The following is a 21,057-nucleotide window of genomic DNA, read 5'->3' as shown; positions in this document are numbered from 1 at the left end:
GGCTGAGGGCAAGGAGCCCTCTCTTCTGACTCTGAATCCTTGCCCAGCTCCTTCTCCTCTCCCCAGCACTCATGTGTATTTTTCCTAACTTTAAAACAGAGAAATCTCTCATTTTTAAAACCTATCACGTCCTCAATTTCAATAAAATTGGGCAGCGGAGTATTAGAGCTAATGATATGTTTTAGGGAAATAATAGTTTTATTGCCCTGGGTTTATGATCTTTTTGATTAACTGATTTTCTCAGATATTTGCACTCCCTCGTTTGTTTGCTGCCTGCTCTTTAGAGCCATTTTTAGGTTGTTATTTTCCTGACCAGTGCACGTGACATTTTCTGAGCTGGGTGTCCCACCAGCTGGAGGTGAGAGGACACCCAGAGGCTTAACAATGTGAAACTTAAAGATAATAATGTTTTTCTTTTCTTTAGAAACATGCAAGAACAGGGAGAAGGGGAGGTGATTTCCTCTGGATTTTCATGTCAGTGGAGATATACACACAAAAATTAAAGATGGACACAGAAATACACTGGCACAGAGTGCCCAGAGCTGCCCCTGGATCCCTGGCAGTGCCCAAGGCCAGGCTGGACATTGGGGCACCCTGGGACAGTGGGAGGTGTCCCTGCCATGGCAGGGGTGGCACTGGGTGGGATTTAAGGTCCCTTCCAACCCAAACAAATCTGGGATTGTGGGATTTATGAAAAGGAAACACTCATCACTCTGTGCTCACTTTGGTGCCTTTCCAGGACACCTGCTCTTCCTCCACAGCATTTCCCACATCCAGCTCTGCTCTCCAGGCCAGCCCAGGAGGAGCCCAGCAAAGCTCAGGCTGCCTTTAGAGCCTCTGCAATTGCTGCCGGGGGGCATGATGGATTTTCATCCAGAAAAATGTGTGTTCCTTGTTATTGTAACTTTGTGCTGTAAGAGGACAAAGCCAGAGAGAAATGCTCGATAAAGGAGACGTGATAAAAAGGGTAAATCTGCTTGGGAAAAAAGCTGTGCCTTATTTTCTCTCCCAAATAAATCAGCTGGGAAAAGCTGAGTCAATAAAGCTCACTTTGAGCACGGCTCCTTTTTGCTGGTCAGGAGATACATTGCTTGTATGTTAATTGGCCCTTTAATCACTCTCGGAGTGCTGGGCTGCTGCCTTTTGAATCCTGCTGGAAGCTCTGCCTGCCGTCCCTTTATGTCTGGCTTTTATGGGAAGAGCTCCTGAAAAGAGCCCGAGAATGTTCAGTGTCTGCAGAGGGGCTGAGCTCTGCATCAGCCACGGCAGCTCCACTGCAGCCTCCAGCCCACTCTGCCAGGTGGCTGCAATCCCCATTTTCTGCCCCTGCAATCCTCATTTTCTGCTCCTGAAACCCTCGTTTGCTGGGAATTTCCATCGTTTTTGTAGCAGCAGGAAAAAGAGAAAAATCGGTGGCTCTGGTGTGGCACAGAATTCCCAACCCATTTCCAGCTCTGCGATGGAGCAGCACAAGGCTTGGCAGGATTTGGGTTCTCTGCTAATTAAGGTGAAAAGTAGAAGGGCCCCTTCCCCGGGACAGCAACTCTAAATGAAAATTGAGAGAGAACTGGGGAGAAGGCAAACAACCCCCATTTTGTTATAAAATCAGGAGCAAGGCAGCCATTCCAAGAGCTGATCCTGTTTCAGGGTGGGATTTCTGTCATTTCTCTGGAAATGGGACCTGCTGGCGCAGGGGGTGCTGCCTGGGAGGAGCCGTGTGCGCTCTCCTGCATTCTGCAGGAGTTTCACAGGTTTGGGGCTCGGTGGGAAGTGCAGCAGCTGAGGTAGCACAGGTTGTGGGATTCATCACTCAGGGGTGTTGGATCCCAGGTGAACATGGGCAGGAGGGGTTCAGCCCTCAGGGGTGGCTCCTGGGGTGGGTGCAGCTCCTCTGAGGCTGAATGTGGCACCAAACCTGACGGATCCCTCTGATCCAGCTGTGATTCCAGCCTGGATGGGCTGGGGAGAGGGGAGGGAGCAGCCCTGGGACAGCTCTGGGGTCAGGGCTGGGCAGGACCCACGGACAGGACAGGGCAGGGTCAGCAGCAGGGTCCTGCAGGGCTGAGGGGGGTTCTCAAGGGATTAAAGGGAATCTGGTTGGGATGATCCAGAGAGGAGAGGAAGAAAGAGATGATGGAACCATGGAATGGTTTGGGTGGGAAGGGGACTTCAAATCCCACCTCATCCCAGCCCTTTTCCATAGCAGGGACACCTCCCACTGTCCCAGGGTGCCCCAATGTCCAGCCTGGCCTTGGGCACTGCCAGGGATCCAGGGGCAGCCACAGCTGCTCTGGCAATTCCAGCCCAGCCAGGAATTCCCAATTCCCAATCTCCCATCCATCCCTGCCCTCTGGCACTGGGAGCCATTCCCTGGCTCCTGTCCCTCCATCCCTTGTCCCCAGTCCCTCTCCAGCTCTCCTGGAGCCCCTTAAGGTGAAGCACTCAAACTTCTTGGGGAATCAGGGGTGCCAGGAAGGTTTTTGGTGAACTGGATCCCCCCTGCAGAGTCTGTCCCACTTTATCCCTCCAGTTTTGTCTGAATTTCCCAGGGATGGGTTAAGGAGTGAAGGCTGCAGTGAGCTCAGAGCTGCCATTTGTGTCAGGCTGTGCTCTGAGCAGATCCAGAAGGATCTGTGGTTGTTCCTTTTTTGTGGCTCCCAAAACTCTCTCCCAGTCCCCTGGATGCCAAATCCATGCTCCTGTGGAAGGCTCACCCCACCAGCACAATGCAGCTAAAAGCAAAAGGGTCTCCCCATTTTGTGGACACAGAATCCTGGATTCAGTTACACCTTTGCAGACCTTTGCTTCTGCAGCAGACAGAGCTGAGAGGCTGCACAGGACCTCCTCTGGCACCTCCCAGGAGCTGCAGAGCTGCTGTGGCTCCTGGGTTGCTGTCTGAGCCTAGATATTATCATTATTATTACTATTATTACTATTATTACTACTATTATTTTTATTTTATTTTATTTTTAATTTTTATTTTTATTGTAATTATTATTATTTTAATTTTTATTATTTTATTGTTGTTATTATTATTATAAATTCTGAGCTCTCCTGGCCCCAGTCCCTGCCCTTGCTGCTGTCCCAAGTGCTTGGCAGAGCTCCTGAGGAGGGCAGGTCCCTAAAAATGCCCCCTCAGCCTTCCTTGTGAGCTCCCCTGCCCGTGTCCCAGGTCACCCTGCCACCCTTCCAGCCCTCTCGTGCTGTAGAAACCCCTCCATAGAACCCAAAATGTGCTTTTCTCCTCCCTCAGAAGGCAGCAGGGTGGGAGCTGTTCTCAGCCTCTCTCCTGGCTCTTCTCTGCTGGGAATATTTTGTTCTGAGGCGCAGCAGAGCACTCTGCTGAAGAACAAATCAGGCTGTTAGAGCTGCACTTTAATCTTCCCTCTGGGAACACGGAGCTTCCCAATCTGATCCTGATGGCAGAGCAAAGCCTTGCCGGGGTTTTAATGCTGCCATCGTCCCCTGCTTGCAGAGGTGAGAGAGGAGATCTTTTATGGATGAATGCAGGAAATCCAGCTTGTGTTTATCCTGCCTCAGGCCCAGCCCTGCTGCAGTTAAACCTGAGTTTAGGCAGATGTGTCCTGGGTGATCGCTGTGAATGATAAACTCAAAATGTTCCCCCACAGCTTCCTTGAGGAAGGTGGAATTTGTGTTACTCTGAGCTTTGGGATAAAACATTGGATTTCCAGGCTGTGATGGAAAGACTGCTCTGGGTGGGAGGGACCCTAAACCCACCCAGTGCCACCCTTTTTCCATGGCAGGGACACCTCCCACTGTCCCAGGGTGCCCCAGTGTCCAGCCTGGCCTTGGGCACTGCCAGGGATCCAGGGGCAGCCACAGCTGCTCTGGCAATTCCAGCCCAGCCAGGAATTCCCAATTCCCAATCTCCCATCCATCCCTGCCCTCTGGCACTGGGAGCCATTCCCTGGCTCCTGTCCCTCCATCCCTTGTCCCCAGTCCCTCTGCAGCTCTCCTGGAGCCCCTTCAGGCCCTGCCAGGGGCTCTGAGCTCTCCCTGGAGCCTTCTCCTCTCCAGGGGAACATTCCCAGCTCTCCCAGCCTGGCTCCAGCCCTGGGGCAGCTCCATGATTAGACACAGGGATGTGTGGGAATCCCAGTGGATTAGCTGATCCCTGGTTCCACTGTGCACCCTCCTGGGTCACACATTCTCTGTCTTGCTCAGGAGCCTTCCCTGGCCCCACTGATTTGTGCTGCAGCTCAGAACTGACCTCCCCTGTGGCTCTCTCTGGGGCTTTGGGGTGCCACGAGCAGCTCAGGGCCCTAAACCCCATTGTCCTCCATCCCATAACCTGTGGAGAGGGGAGCTGTCTCTGGGTGGGCTTTGAGGTCCTTCCAGCCCAAACCAATCTGTGGTTCTATGATCAAAATAAAACTGAAATGAACAAAAGGAACGCACTAAGGTAAGAAAACTGCAAATGTGTCCACAAAATGGGGAGACCCTTTTGCTTTTAGCTCATTGTGCTGGTGGGGTGAGCCTTCCTCAGCCCTTTAGGAGCATGAGAGAGAGTTACGGGAGCCACAGAAAGAATGATTTCTAGGAGAAACAAACTGGTGAGGGATAATTTTAGGATCTTGGCAGGTTTTAGGGCTGTTCTGGTCTCCTTTGCTGAGCACACAGGAGGGCTGCCAGGGGATGGAGCAAGCCCTGAGTGCTGCGGGAGCGCCGCTGTCCCTGGTGCTGACCGGGAAGGGACTGACTCTAACGGGACCCCCGTCACAGGCACCGAGCTGTCCCGAAATCCCAAAGGAGAATGCCCCAAAACTCCCAAAGGACAGTCCCAAAACTCCCACAGGACGGTGTCCCAGAGTTCCCAAAGGACAGTGTCCCACAATTCCCAAAGGACAGCGTCCCAAAACTCCCAAAGGACAGCATCCCAAAATCCCAAAGGAGAGTGTCCCAAAACTCCCAAAGTCCCAGAATTCCCAAAGGACAGCATCCCAGAATGCTGAATATTCTAATTCTCACTAACCAATCCAGTACAAGAACAAATCCTACAGCATTTACACACAGCCTATAAGAATCATTACATTACCACACTGTGTTACATTTCAAACCCTAAAAACTCCTCTTTGGGCCCCTTCTGCCAAGCTGTAGGGTCTGCTCTGACCCTTGGGCCTGTCTGCAAGCAGAGGGTGTTGTTCCATCAAAAGGGGATCACCTTCAGCAGCCACACCATTGTTTTCCAGTTGTTCAGTAACTGAGGGCTCTCAAAGCTTGCTTTCATTTCAATCTCGCTTACAGTTTCCATATTCTCAAAATCTTTTGCCAGGCAATCATATTGATAAGGCTTTCTTGTTTCATCTTCCCCCACAAAAAGAGAGTTTTGTCACTCCATCCACAGGGGCACATTCCTACACTGACTCACAGCTCTGTGCCCCCAATCCCAGTGCAGCCCCTGTGCGGAGCAGGTTCCCCCCCAGCCCATTCCTGGGGGCAGGAGCTCTCCTCTGCAGCCCTGGCAGTGCCAGCAGCTGGGGCTGGGTGCGGGATGACATTATTAACTCTGCTCACTGTGTTTGCAGCTGTCACACGGCTGCTTTCCCCAGCCCCGCTCCTGCATCGCAATATTTGTTTTCCTCTCATTTGTATGTGCACTTGTCTCTATCGAATTTTGTCTCTTTGATTTCCGACCATTTTCCAATTTATCAGGATCACTTTGAATTCTAATCCTGCCTGCCAGAGCACTTGTAATCATCCCCAGCCTGGTGTCACTCGCTGTTGCCTGGCTCGTGCTGCTGAATTGTTAATATTTCATGGAGGCACAGCCACTCCAGGCCCTGCTCCTCCAGAGGGTCTCGTGTGTCCTGTGCCAGAGAACCCTCTGGAACAGCTTTTTGCCATGCTTCTGGGCTCTCACAGCACATTCAGGTCATTATTTGCTTCAATTAGTGCTGCAGGATAAATTTGGATCATTGACAGCAACCTTGTGGTCCTGGTTGCAAAAACACATCCCAGCTTTTGATGTGCAGCTCCTTTGTGAAGGGATCATTTACACTTTGCTGTTCCTCCTCACCGGTTGGATTTGGGGTGCTCCTGCCCAGCAATCCCTGGGGTCACAGTCCCCATGTGCCAGAGGGATCTCTGTGATCCATGTGGGGAGAACCTTGGACAGAAGGAAAACCCTTTAGAGCTGGAAAACCCCCAGAGCTGAGCTGGTAGGAGAGGGGCACTGCAGCTGACAAACCTGGTCCCACAGCACCATCCTGACCCCACAGAGCCACAGCCACCCCAGATGGTGCCACCAGGGAAGCACCAACAGCACTGAGGGGGGAACTCACCCGGGCGGGGTGAGGCACTGAAATGCCACACTGTGATGGGAGTTTGTGCTTCTCAAAGTGGTGTTAGGGCTGGCAGAGCCTGTTGTATTTGCAGGGAGATGCCCCAACAAAGGCAGGAATGATGCGTCTGACTCCATGTTCTCAAAAGGCTCATTTATTTTTTTATGATACTATGTTATATTAAAGGACACTGTACTATACTAAAGAACTCAGAAAAGACACACACTGAATGCTAAAAAGATAATAATGAAAACTCCTGACTCTTTCCAGAGCCCTGACTGGCCAAAGAGTGAAAACAACTCCCAGCAGAATCCAATGGAACAATCACCTGTGGGTGAACAATCTCCAAACACATTCCACATGAGCACAACACAGGAGAAGCAAATGAGATAAGAATTGTTTTCCTTTTCTCTGAGGCTTCTCAGCTTCCCAGGAGAACAACCCTGGGTGAAGGGATTTTTCCAGAGAATGTGAATGCCACAAGAGCCTTTGTACCCCCAGGTTTGCCCCTGCAGTTCCAGCTGCTGCAGGGAATATCCCAGTCCATGGCAGTGTGATGGTGGCCTGGGATCTGATCTGGGTGCAGATCCATGAGGAGTGTGACATCCTCACCTGGGATGGGATAGAGGATGGATTTCCAGCTCGGGGCACTCTGAATCCACATGCACAGGAAGGAGATTTTCCTTTTCCCCATTTATCATGGAATTGTGTTTTCCTGTTTGCACCTGACCTGCTGCTCTCAGCCACCTGAGGGGAGGGTGAGCCAGGAGGGAGTTGGTCTCTTCTCCCAGTGACAGGAGAGGGTGCCAGAAGCAGTGCCAGGAGGGTCTGTATTGGACATCAGGGAGAATTTCTGAGATAGGATCAGTCTGAGAAGCTGCTCTCACTGTTGGTTGGCCATGATAAGCTGGTGGAGAGAAGTGGCCATTTCCTTAATCGTGGTGATGAACTTGAGGGGAAAAAAAGTGAATACTTGGCCTGAAAAGCAGGGGGTGTTTCCATGGCCAGCAAGAGGAGTCTGTCCATGTGCTGGCATTGGGGGAGCCAAATCTGCCCAGCTGGTACCATATTTACCACATCCAGCTCCTTGGGCAGACGTTTGGAATTCCAGCTTTGGAATATTTGTGAGGAAACACTTGAGCTGTATCCTCTGCTCCTCTCTGTGGTGCCTGCACTGTGTTTCCTGCTCTGAGCCCTCCTGAGCCCCACACCCTCTGCCTTTCTGATGTGAGAGGCTCCAGCTGTCCTTGCACAGTGCCTGCTTGGTGTAATGTAAACGTAAATTCAGAACTGCAGGCTGTAATGTAATGTAAAATCAGAACTGCAGGCTGGTTTGGGTGGGAAATACCTTTGAGATCATCTCATCCCACCCCTTGCCATGGCAGGGCCACCTTCCACTGTCCCAGGTTCCTCAAATCCCCAATATCCAATCTGGCCTTTGTGGAGTGACTTGAATGGCAAAATTCACAGATTAGATTTCCTGATAGCTAAAATTTAACCTTTATCAAAAGGAGAAAAAAAGCTTTTTCTGCTCTTTTCATGTCCTAGATCAAAGCTTACTCATTTAACTACTCCCTTGATACTGCATTTTGTCCTTTGGCTTCAGAGGCTCGGTGCACACACAGAGCTCCTGCTGTGCCTTTGAACTCCAGCCCGTGGTGCTGTGAGCCCAGCACTGCACACACTGCAGGGACAGCAGCTCCACATGGCCCCCAGGACACCTGGGATGTGCTGGGTGCTCCTGTCCTGGGGGCTGCAGGGAGCTGGGCTGGGAGTAGAGCTCCTGGAGGAACAGCCTGGAGGAGAAACCAAAGGAAGGGGAACAGCACACATTGTGTCTCCTCCATGGTGTGGAGAGCCTGTGCTGGCACCCTTTCCCTTCTGCACACCCTGGACAGTCCCTGCTGGTGGCTTTTTCCTTCTGCACACTCCAGACAGGCCCTGCTGGTGGCCTTTTCCTTTTGTACACCCCAGACAATCCCTGCTGGTGGCCTTTTCCTTCTCCACGCTCTGGACAGTCCCTGCTGGTGGCCTTTTCCTTCTCCACGCTCTGGACAGTCCCTCCCAGTGGCCTTTTCCTTCTGCACACCCCGGACAATCCCTGCTGGTGGCCTTTTCTTTCTGCATACTCCAGACAGTCCCTGCTGTTGGCTTTTCCCTTCTCCACACCCCAGACAGTCCCTGCTGGTGGCCTTTTCCTTCTGCACACCCTGGACAATCCCTGCTGGTGGCATTTTCCTTCTCCACACCCTCAAATAACCACCCAAGGATAAATCTCCTTTTCCTCCACGGCCTCTCCCAGTGCCCAGCCAGGAGCCATTCCTGACACTGAATCTCTCATTTAACCGTGCCATGGATCTGCCAGCGCATCGTTAAGCACACATTTGTATCCTTAAATTAAATTTAGCCACCACAGGCTGAGTGATTTCCTTCCTGATTATCCATCTGTAGGAAACAACAGCCTCTCATCCCTCTCCCTGTGCTGCCTCCTGAGTTTAACACCGAGCTGCCTTCAGCTCCACGTTTTCCATCAGCTCACATCAAAGTGGGGATGCAGCCAGCAGCGAGGGAGGAATTAGCTGTAGAAAAAGAGGATTTTAATCTGCAGAGGTTGAGCACAAAGCAGGGGAAGGACACCATGGAATCCTCTCACAAAGGGACCACGGCCTTTGCTCTGTTCTCCCGAGCCCTCATGCCCTGGGCTTGCCTTAATTGAATTTTTGGTAAGGAATAAACAAAAAATGAATAAATAATTCTGGTGGGTGCAGCGAGCTGTGGACAGAAGCTGCTATCGTGGCAAAGGGCACATCTGGAGAGGGCACGGCCTGAGGGCTCCCCTGGAGAGCCTGGCAGGGGAGGAACAGCTCCAGCCTGGCTCCAGGATGAGGCCACCGGGGCTCTGCCCTTCTCTCGCCTCCCAGCCATCATCAAAATCAAATCCGGGGGGTTACAGGGTCAGAATGGTAATTGCAGACTCTGGAGCATCTTTTTCCATTAAAAAACCAACTTTGCTGAAATAATTCATGCTCTCTGCCACTTCTGAGTCAATGAATTCTCATTTTCAGATGGAGAAGATATTTTTGAAAAGATCCTGACCTCTTCTATCAGGTCCAGCCCGTGAGTGGCAGCGAGTCTGGGCATCAGCTTCCTTGCAGACACAGAACTCCTCAGAAGTCACCAGGTGAAAGAACTCAACACAATTTCTTCAAACCTTGTGACAAGGTTGACAGGAGTCTCTCACCTCTGCCGTGCAGAGGCTGGCATGGTCCCTGCCCGTGGCAGTGGGTCTGGGCCAGGTGACCTTTGAGGGCCCTTCCAGCCCCAACCATTCCACGATCCTTTGAGCAGAGAAAGAGTAAAATAAAGTTAAATTGCAAGAAGGAAAAAGTGAGGAGGAGAGAAGGAAAACCTCTTTAGAGGGGGAGATTGATGGGTTTTATGCTGCACTCGCCTGCATCAGCAGCTCTGGAATAATTCCATAATGTCTGCAGGGTGAAGGAACGTGGGAGGAGGGAAGGGAATAGAAAAGAAAATATGAATAAGATGCTACTGAGAAAATACACAGGGTCCAGAAAAGGGCAAAAATGAAGGTTTGGAAAAGTTGCTGTTGCAGCTGGACCTGGCTCTCAGTGCTCTGCTCTGGGTGAAAGGTGGGGATGGTCACAGGCTGGATTTGATGTCTTGGTGCTCCTTTCCAATTGTATTAGGTTGCAAATGCAAGATGTGGCTGGGGGTGTGTTCTATTCCCATCTGTCACAGCTGGGCAGCTCTCTGCTGTTCATGGGCAGTTTTTACTTTATCTCTGCCCCAGCCAACCCTTCCTCCAGGAGATCTCTGCTGTCCACGCCCACTGAGTGTCCCTGCAGGGCTGATCCAATCCCAGCATCCCATGGGGAGATGCTCCGCCCAGGGGAGGAGCCAAGCATTCCTACCTGGATCCAATCTGAGCCTGGCCCAGCACAGCAGCCTTTGCCCCCTGCATTGCCAGAGGAGCAGCTTTCTGCTGCCCTGCATGGCCAGAGGGAGCCCAGGCCCATCTGCAGCAGCCCTGGAGCTGCAGAGGAAAACTCCCCCCTTGTGCAGGATCCGTGCTGCAGCAGAGCCACAGCTGGCACTGCAGGAGGGCTGAGCCCCCCTGGATGGGGCTGGGACACCCCCTGACACACAGGGGGCAGGGCATGGTCTCATTCTGGCAGGGGTTTGGTTTGTATTACTGCATTTTTATTTTATTTTTATTTTCCCCCCCATTAAAGAACTATTATTCCCTTTTCCATATCTTTGCCTGAGAGCCCCTTAATTTAAAAATTATAACAACTCAGAGGGAGGGGTTTACATTTTCCATTTCAAGAGAGGCTCCTGCCCTCCTTAGCACACACCTGGCTTTTCAAGTTAAGACACCAACCTAAATAATCCTGTGAGCACTGAGGGCAGTGCCCAGTGCCCAGGGCTGTTTCCCACAGCTCCATCCTCACTTCCCTTGCCTCTGAAATTGTCCTCCCATAATCCCATTAACAGATATTCTGAGGCTGTGCAGCAGGCAGGAATAATGGAACACTTTATGGAGAGGGCCATTCTTCATCCCATTTATTACCTTAGCAGGCCCCGGGGTTGAATTATGGCTATGAAAGGACTCTGGCCACAGATAATCCATGGTTATGTACAGAGTACAGCTCTTGGGTGGGCTGGGAATGCAGGGAGGGTTCATTTCTGCCACCCTGGGTCCTGGGCTGTCCCTGAGACCCCCAATCACAGCCTGGGGAAGGAGTTCAGGGGGTTCTCTGTCCCTGCTCAGCAGTGCTGCCTCCCTGGGGCCATTTTAGCCACAAAAATCCCCTACAACGTTACAAGCTGGGGACAGTGTGTGGCTGGGCAGTGCCCAGGCAGAAAGGGACCTGAGGGTGCTGGTGGACAACAGGCTGGGCATGAGCCAGCAATGTGCTGTGGTGGCCAAGAAGGCCAATGGCTCCTGGCCTGGATCAGGAATGGTGTGGCCAGCAGGAGCAGGGACATCGTCCTGCCCCTGTGCTCAGCACTGGTGAGGCCAAACCCTGAGTGCCGTGTCCAGTTCTGGCCCCTCAGTTTGGGAAGGACCTTGGGACACTGAGCACATCCAGAGGGGACAACGAGGCTGGAGAGGGAACACAAACACAGTGAGGGATGATTGAAGGAGCTGGGGGTGCTCAGCCTGGAGAAGAGGAGGCTCAGGGGTGCCCTCATTGCTCTCCACACCTTCCTGCAGGGAGGCTGCAGACAGGTGGGATTGGTCTCTGACAGAACTAGAGGGCACAGTCTGCAGCTACGGCAGGGAGGCACAGGTTGGATATCAGGAAGAATTTTTTCACCCAAAGAATAATAAAGCACTGGAATGCTCTTCCCAGGGAGGCGGTGGAATCACCATCTCTGGATGTGTTTAAAAACAGACTGGACATGGCACTGGGTGCTGTAGTCTGGGTGAGGTGTGAGGGCACAGGTTGGACTCGATGATCTCAGAGGTCTCTTCCAACCTCATCATTCTGGGATTCTGTGATTCTGTGATTCTCTGATTCTGTGATTCTCTGATCCTGTGATTCTGGGATTCTGTGATTCTCTAATTCTGTGATTCTGTGAGTTGTGGAAATGAGAAGTGAGCGCCTGGAAAAGGGCAGGAGGTTGGAATCAGTGCCAGAGCCCTGCAAGGATTGGTTGGAGGGCTCAGCCTTGCCCTGAGCTCACCTGGCCCCTGTGCTGGGCTGGGCTGGGCAATGACATCAGGGCCACCACGGTCCCCAGATGCGTCCCTGGGCACCCAGTCCTGTGGGCATGGACAGACAGCCCCAGACACCCACCATACAGCCCATTCCCGAGTCCCTGCATTCCGGGGAGCCCCGGGGCAGCCACTCCCTCAGGCTGTGCCAGCTGTGCCAGCTGTGCCAGCATTGGCATGAAGGCGTTGGGAGAGCTGCGAGCGGGGCAGTGCTGAGGGAAAGGAGCTCTGCACCCTGCATTATCTCATTTTTCCTTTCAAATGCCTCAAAAAGGTCACGCTAATGATGTTTACCAGCAAGTAATAAATGTTAACACTTCTCCTCTCCTCAGCCCGAGCTGCAGACCGAGAGGTGCCCGTGTTTGTTTTCCAGTTCATCAGGACGCACCCAACACAGGCAGGCACAACACGGCCATTTCCAAACGGTGACATTTGCAAATATCCCTCTCCTAATGATTGTTTTCTGGAACCTGCCACAGGAAATGGCATTTAACGCCTCGTTTTTGATGCTGGCTTCGTGCCTGTAACAAAACCCCCGGCACCCAGCCCTCCCTCACCGAGCTCTGGAAGGGTTAATGGGAACAGAGCCCCATGGAAAGGCAGAGCTATTAGCCGAGTAATTAAAGTTCTCTCTTAATCCAGATAAGATTGCAAGCAGGAATAATTAAACTGAACCTCAGGACCCCTCGGATTGCGGCGCCTGGATTGGCAATGGCTGTGGGTGGGGCTGGGAGCTCCAGGTGCTCTGCAAAACTGGGATTGGCAGCATTTTGGGACAGCTCAGTGCATCTTCCCCCAGTTTCCTGCCAAATGACACTGGGATCTGTGACATCTGTCCTGCAGAGTGCTCCAGGCTGGAGATGTGGGGGAGCATTAACTGACTGAGGAAATGGAGTCACCCTGAGGTGGCACTGGGTTTGTCCCTGGGGTTCCATCACCCTGAGGTGACACTGGGTTTGTCCCTGGGGTTCCAGGGTTCCATCACCCTTAGGTGGCACTGGGTTTGTCGCTGGGGTTCCATCACCCTGAGGTGACACCGGGTTTGTCCCTGGGGTTCCATCACCCACTGCTGCCCCCAGAGATGGGAAAGCAGGGACCAGCCTGGGATGGCTGAGATGAGCAAATCCTGGGTGCTGTCAGCAGATTTGATAACTGCTGACTGCAATGAACTCCTCAACAAGGAAAATTCTCCTGGCTGAGCACATCTCCAAGGAAAACCACAAGGTCTGGCTTCCTGACCAAAACTTCCAGATCAAACCACGAGTTCTGGCTGTTTGCAAAGCAGCAGCCATGCTGCTGTAGGGATGGGGAGGGTGGAGAGGCCCCTCAGATTTTTCTGGGGGGTGCTGTCAGGTCTCCCCATGACCCTCTGATCTCTGAGCAGCCTCCTCAGCCTGCTCATCTCCTCGGTTTTAGAGATCCTTGGGATCAAGAGCAGCAATGCAATGCCAGAAGCAAAGGGTGGGAGCCAGGCAGGGAAGAGGAGCACAAACCCAAATTAACAAATACCCAATCCCAAATCTGCCATTCACCATTGCATTCCTGCCTAATTCTCTCCAGGAGGGAAAAGTGCTGTAATATACCCACAAAGGAAGAAAAAAATCCATTTACAGGCTGGAAATGGAATTGCTGGCAGGGAGGAGGAGCAGGGAGGCACATATGTTCCCTGAATATCCAGTGAGCTCTCCAAACAATCAAACAGCACGTGGGGAAAATGCTCCCAGGAAAGTCTTCCAGGGATCCCTGATTTGGCAATGTGGGTACTGCTGCAGTAAGGGAGAAAAATAATGAAGAAAAGCTTCAGAAAATCAGACCTGCTCTGTTAAAATCAGTGGCTGGCCTTGTCAAAGCCAGCCCTTTCCAAGTTCCCATGTGGGAGCAATCCTGGTGTGAGCAGTTTGTTAACATAACAATCTATTCCTGGGTGAAAAACAACCAGCACCTCTATAAACTGTTTTCATACTGTTAGATAGAAAAATGAAAACTATCTCTCATAAACAACTGTCCCTGCATTTACACACTGAGAGTCTGAGTGACCAATCAATACAGAATAACAATTTGTTAATAACCAATAAAGTGATTGGCAAGTAAGCTCCTGACCAATGGGAGTCACCCACAAGGTCTGTAAAAGTGGATATAAATGAGTTATGTGAACAAAGAATGGGATTTTCCACCATGAAGCAAATGGATTCCTGTGCGATTTATTCCCACAGGGAATTTCCATTTACAGTGATTAGCCCAAGAGCCAAACACAGCATTCCCTCCCTCCAGGAGCAGAGCCTGCCCCATCAGAGCCCTTGGGCAGCTCCCCGGCCCTGGTGTCCCTGTCACAGCCCCAGCATCCTGGTTTGGACCCAGCCCGGGGGGCTCCAGGGCTCCACAGGAACAATTAACCCCTTGGGGGTGCAATCAGTGCAGGTGGGGACCCCCAGTGCTGAGGGGGGCCAGGAAGGAGGAGTCACCCTCAGCCCCTGCTGCCTCCACAACTCTGTCACAGCCGGGTTTCTTTCCTTTGCTGCAAAATCCCAACACGGATCCAACACCTGGGATGGGGGCATTGGGGAAGGGTTCTTCCCTGGCAGGGTGGGCAGGCCCTGGCACAGGTGCCCAGGGCAGCTGTGGCTGCCCCTGGATCCCTGGCAGTGCCCAAGGCCAGGCTGAACATTGGGGCACCCTGGGACAGTGGGAGGTGTCCCTGCCATGGCAGGGGTGGCACTAGGTGGGGTTTGATGTCCCTTCCAGCCAAAACCACTCAGAGATTCTATAATTATAATGCTATTGATGGGATGGGATGGGATGGGATGGGATGGGATGGGATGGGATGGGATGGGATGGGATGGGATGGGATGGGAGCCCTCCCTGCTGTGCCAGCACTGCAGGAAGCTCTCAATGACGTCAATGTCCCCAAGACACAGCCCAGGGGTGACATCACCAGGGCAGCTCAGTGGCTAAGCCCAAACACTGGGATATTTGGGAGCTTTTCAGAACTTTCCAGCCCATAAAGGTTCCAATCATTTTGAAAGGCTGCTCCTGGCCTGAGCTGGGGATTTGTCTCCCAGCCCCAGTCTCCTGTGTGTAGCCCTGGCTGGATGCAATCAGCCAGGTGAAAGCTCTGCTATCTCCTCATGCACAGCCAGGGCAGGCAGCGAGGATCAGCCTTTCCCACTGGGAATTACAGCTGACAGGACAGAACAGAGCTTTTAATTACCAGCTCCTACCCCGGGCAGCTGCTCTGCTCGTTGCTGCTCCTTAGACTGAGAGGGTTTCAGGCCAGGCAGGACCATTAAATCCTTCTCAGCTGCCCTGCCTGTCACAGGGGCTTGCTCTGCAGTGATTCCCCCAGGCTGGGCCCAGAACTGGGCAAATTCCAGTCCCTGGGCTTGGCTTTGGGATGCCTGGGGCTGCCTCCATCAGCTCATCAATGGGTCTGTGCTTTTCCTTCTCCAGCCCCTGTGAGCCACAGCTCAATCAGAGAACCATGGAATGTCCTGAGCTGGAGGGACCCACAGGATTCATCCCATCCATCTGTCAGAGCTGGGGCAGTTCTCTGCTGTTCATGGGCAGTTTTTTCTTTATCTCTGCCCCAGCCAACCCTCCCTCCAGGAGATCTCTGCTGCCCATGGCCACTGAGTGTCCCTGCAGGGCTGATCCAATCCCAGCATCCCATGGGGAGATGCTCCGCCCAGGGGAGGAGCCAAGCATTCCTACCTGGATCCAATCTGAGCCTGGCCCAGCACAGCAGCCTTTGCCCCCTGCATTGCCAGAGGAGCAGCTTTCTGCTGCCCTGCATGGCCAGAGGGAGCCCAGGCCCATCTGCAGCAGCCCTGGAGCTGCAGAGGAAAACTCCCCCCTTGTGCAGGATCCGTGCTGCAGCAGAGCCACAGCTGGCACTGCAGGAGGGCTGAGCCCCCCTGGATGGGGCTGGGACACTCCCTGACACACAGAGGACAGGGCATGGTCTCATTCTGGCAGGGGTTTGTTTTTGTTGTTTGTACTATTGCATTTTTATTTTTAATTTTCCCAGTAAAGAGCTGTTATTCCTGCTCCCACGTCTTTGCCGGTGAGCCCCTTAATTTCAAAATTACAATAATTCAGAGGGAGGGGGTTTACATTTTCCATTTCAAGGGAGGCTCCTGCCTTCCTTAGCACACACCTGGCTTTTCAAACAAACTCCAGTGACTCCCCAGGCTGCCTGCATTGCCCCCCTGCTGCTCCCAGCTGCATTTCTGACAGCTGAGCTGTGTGATCAGGGTTCTGCTGCAGCTGCAGGACACAGGCAGATTGCAGCAGGGAGGGAAATGTGCTGTGCTGCTGGAGTTGGCTTCCTGTGGAACAGCCCCCTTATCTCACCAGGGCACATGGTGCCCTGGGGGAGATTGGGCACTTCTCAGTGGTCTGGGCTTGGCAGACAAACTCTGTCAAGCAGCACAGACTGGCAGGAAAATCTCTTTAAAGTGGGTTTTTTGATAGATAATGGATTGTCAGCGCTGGCTCCTGCATCTCAACAGGGGCAGGGGAAGATGTGACGCCTCCTGATTTTCCTTTATTAGAGGGTAAATACCAAAATGAGCTGATGAGAGCCTATTTATTTTTATGAGGAAATAAACAAGGGAAAGGGCAGCAGTTTATGAGATGAAAGCTAATACAGCTGGGCCCTGATCTGGTGAAAGGCTGTCAGAAAACAAAGCAGAGATTTAGTGGTGGAGATGTTTGGATGGAAGCAACAGGAGCTGTGTTCAGCCAGGCTTGTTAAACAAATGGGGCACTGAGGTGGCAGAACCGGGACACAGAGGAGGCCAGGCAGGGTGTGAGGGTGGAATGGCTCTGCTGCCACCCTGGCTGTCCCTTTGCTGCTCTGGCTCCATTCAGACCCTCTCAATCAGCTGTAGATCCAGACTGGACTCAATACCAAATTCAGACTGGGATACCCGGGATGGTTCCAGCTCACACAACCCCTTCCTCATGCCAAGGGCTGCCCTGGAGCTCTTGGATCCCACCTTGCTCATGGAGCCTGGACACAGAGGTCAGACTGGCAGGGAGGGCATCCCTGTCCCTGCACTCTGGTTCCTGATCCCATGGTGTGGAAACCCAGAGCACCAGGAATATTTTTCTGTCTGCCCTGGGGTGCCCTGACCCCCAGGGGAGCACTGACTTGGACTCTCATTCATGGAGAAAGTTTCCCAGACTTCAAGATGGACTGGAATCCACAAAAGTGTGAAATAGAGTATAGAGAGCAGTGTAGGTGCATCGCATGGTGAGAAATTGAGATTTTGGGATTTTTTGTGTGTTGTGGATGGAAGCAAGATGGAGGGCACAGGGTGTGATCCTGGGTTTCTTCTTCATGCTTCTTCTTCCTCCTTCTCCATGGGTTTGGTGGCATTTTGTAATTGGGCAGAAAAGTCCCATTGTGGGCTCTGTGGGATCAGTTATTGGGTTAAAACAGAAAATAATCCAGGTGTCAGTTCTTAATTGGATAGTTTAGTCTTAAAAGCCCTTGTACCAAGAGACTGTTGGCCATTTTGTGCCTTCTAATGAAAAGCTGCAGAACTCACAGTAGTGAGACTGTTTCACTGATAAGGAATAATATACACCTGTGTCTGAACATGAACTACTGTCTCAGTGCCTTCAATCCAGACCCAGAGAAATCAACAACTGGTACCCTCACACCATGGGATCCAGTCCCAATGGGATGGATCCAGCTGCCTCCTGCCCCACAGTCCCTGTGACAGCACAGACCCAATTCCTCCAACTTTCTGTCTGTTCCAGGGCAGTAATTTACCCTGCCCGCCCTCCAGGACACCTTCTTTGTGTGTGCTCTGTCTGTGAAGCTCCTCTCCTCAGGCCTGAACTGAGCATTACAGAATTGCTTTTTCCCAGCCAAGCAATCCCGAGCTGGAGCACACAGGGATCACAGGGGATGGCTCAGCCCTGGAGCTGAAGCTTCAGGGGAGAAAATCTCCCCATGCCTTTGCTGCATCAGGCGGGGAAGGGCTGGCTCCCAACTGATCTGGAGTGGCCTGACAAAACAGAACATCTCCAGGTGGGGTGCTGCAAATGTGGCAGTGAAACCAGCTCCTGAGGGAAAGGAAGGTTTGGGAAGAGAGGTGGGGACAGCACAGGCCAAGTCCCACAGCCCCTGGAAGTGTTTTGTGGAGGAATGGCTGCTGTGACAGTGTTTTCATCCCATTTTTCATTGCAAACTGTGTTTTATCATCAGAGTGAGCAGCTGCACTTGGCTGTTTTGGCAGACAGAATAAACATGGAATTGTTTGGGTTGGAAGGGACCTCAAATCCCACCCATCCCTCCCCTGTCATGGCAGGGACACCTCCCACTATCCCAGGGTGCCCCAGTGTCCAGCCTGGCCTTGGGCACTGCCAGGGATCCAGGGGCAGCCACAGCTGCTCTGACAATTCCAGCCCAGCCCCTCCCCACCCTCCCAGCCAGGAATTCCTGCCCAATTCCCAATCCCCAATTTTAAACTGCCCTTGTTCAGCTTGAATCCATCCCCCTTGTCCAAAGCCCTCTCCCACAGTGACCCCATAATTTCAGGATGTCCCCACAATGGAATCTCAGCGCTGTTTTCCTCTTTGCTCCCAAATTCACAGCAGGAACAGGGAAGGGAAATGTGGAGTTTGCAGGGGGAGCTGACATTGGGAATGCACATTTCTGGCTGTGCTTATGGAGCCTTCACTACCTGCTAAATCACAGCTGAACCTGTTGAGAAACACATGAAAATAAAGGGATTAAAGCACCTCCAGATGGGCAGATAAACCTGGAGGAAGAGGCATGTTAATGCTGGAATTGGGGGGATTCATTCTGGTGCTGATGGGAGATTCTAGGTGTGTAATTCTGCCTACACCCTGCACTGGATTGGGCTGGGAACTGGAGTCCCCATCCCTGGGGGTTTCAAAGCCCTGGGAGTGGCACTTGGGGACAGGGGACAGTGGTAGCCTTGGCACTGCTGGGGGTTGTTGGGCTCAGAAGGGTTTTCCAGCCTTAACCACTCCATGATTCTGCATTTGGGCATGGATTTGCTGTTCCCATCCCACCCTGGCCAGGGCTGTCCCTGGGCTGGGGCAGGAGTGGAGGAGCTGTGTCAGGGGAGGGCCCTGCACTGAGCAGATCCTTTATTTCTTTGAAGTGTTTTGACTTTTGTAGCTCAACCAAATGTGCTCGTTAAAAATGTAGGGTCTGGCTCTCAGTACCATTAAAGATAAAGGCAAATAACTGCATTTCTTTCTTTCATCTTTGTCTCTGAAAGCATCCTGTGCACCTCCCAGTGCTGTTAATATTCATATTTCTGTGCTCCCCTCTGATGTTTCTCTAAGCACCAGCCCTTGGCAAAATGGAGCTGGAATAACTCAAAAAGAAAAAAACCTGACTCCTAATTCTCCTCCTGCATTCCTCATTCAGGTTTGGTAATTAGACCCTGAAATTTCTTGCAGTTCAGATTTTTTAGTTGACCTTCTTAGGCTCTAATCCCTCTGTAAGTGATGTCCCTGTATCCCAAAGGGCTGAGAACCCCTTTGGGCTGGACAATCCACAGCCAGGCTGTTGCAGGCCTGCCCAGGCAGCCGATGGAAACCATTCCCAGCCTCCTGCCCATGGGATTTCTGTGCTTTGCTTCAGCTGGGGCTGCAGGATCCTGGAATTCACCTCCCCCTGCTCCACTTCCCCCTCCTCATTACTAAATTCCACCTTTTCCTCAAGCCCAGCCACCTCTGCCTTCCCTGTGCTGTAATTTCTCCTCATCATGGAAAATACAGAATGGTTTGGGTTGGAAGGGACCTCAGAGCTCATTTTGTTTCACCTCCTTTGTTTCACACTCATCCTGTGCTTGATTAGTTCCCCTTTTATTTCTTCCTGCACATCAGACTGGAAATTTCCAAGAATTCAGAAGAAATCCTTGTTATTTGATCCAGCACTTCTGACTGTGGCCTTTCAAGTAGAATCTCATCTCTCCTCATTGTTTATTCGGGTAGTTCATCACTGCCACACCAGAACATCCTTTTACTCCTTCAAAACTCACACTAATGGCTCTGCAGATTATTTTCCTTAATGATCTTTTCCTTTTGATTATTTCAAGGTACCTAATGATGCACTAAAGAGAGATATGGGTATAAATAATGTCCTGTGAGTAGCTGTGATGTCCTCAAATTCTGTTTAGGTTTTTAGCTCCTTTTGTTGGAGCTGAGACACATTATTCTGGTGTTTTCCTCTGATTAGTTTGCACAGATGATGATGTCAGGAGCAGCCAGCAGGAGCATGGATCTTCCAGCCACCCAAGCAAACAGTGGTTGTTGTGAGCCCGGGCCAATTTAAATATCATTTATTGTGGTGTCTCAATCCCCTCTGTCAGGCTGAGAACTACAGGATGCCAGGGCTGGGGTGGCACAGGAGCAGCAGAGCTCGTTGTGCTCCTGTTAATTGTGGCAGCTGTAAGAGTGACAGGGGGTAGCATGGTCGGGATGGATGGAGACGAGAGATGTCTGCAGCCCGGTCAGGAACTTGTGGTTCATTGCAAAGGGCCTGGGTGCAGGGGCCTGCTGGGATTTGGGGTTCATTGCACAGGGCCTGGGTGCAGGGCCCTGCTGGGATTTGGGGTTCATTGCACAGGGCCTGAGTGCAGGGCCCTGCTGGGAGCTGCAGCCACAGCTCAGAGCAGGCCTGAGAGAAGAGAGGGGGAGAGATGATGAGAGGGTGAAAGTAAAAGCATAAAAGAGTAAGAGCTAAGAGAGTGAAGTTCCCGTTCCAATAAAATAAATCTTCTGTGCTGAATATTCTAATTCTCACTAACCAATCTCATACAAGATACAAATCCTACAGCATTCACATACAGCCTATAAGAATCATTACATTACCATACTGTGTTACATTTTAAACCCTACAAACTCCTCTTTGGCCCCTTCTGCCAAGCTGTAGGGTCTGCTCTGACCCTTGGGCCTGTCTGCAAGAAGAGGGTGTTGTTCCATCAAAAGGGGATCACCTTCAGCTGGCCACACCATTGTTTT

The sequence above is a fragment of the Zonotrichia leucophrys genome, chromosome 5 (assembly GCF_028769735.1).
Source record: "Zonotrichia leucophrys gambelii isolate GWCS_2022_RI chromosome 5, RI_Zleu_2.0, whole genome shotgun sequence".
In the NCBI taxonomy this organism is placed as follows: domain Eukaryota; kingdom Metazoa; phylum Chordata; class Aves; order Passeriformes; family Passerellidae; genus Zonotrichia; species Zonotrichia leucophrys.
Note: the sequence above shows the minus strand (reverse complement) of the source record.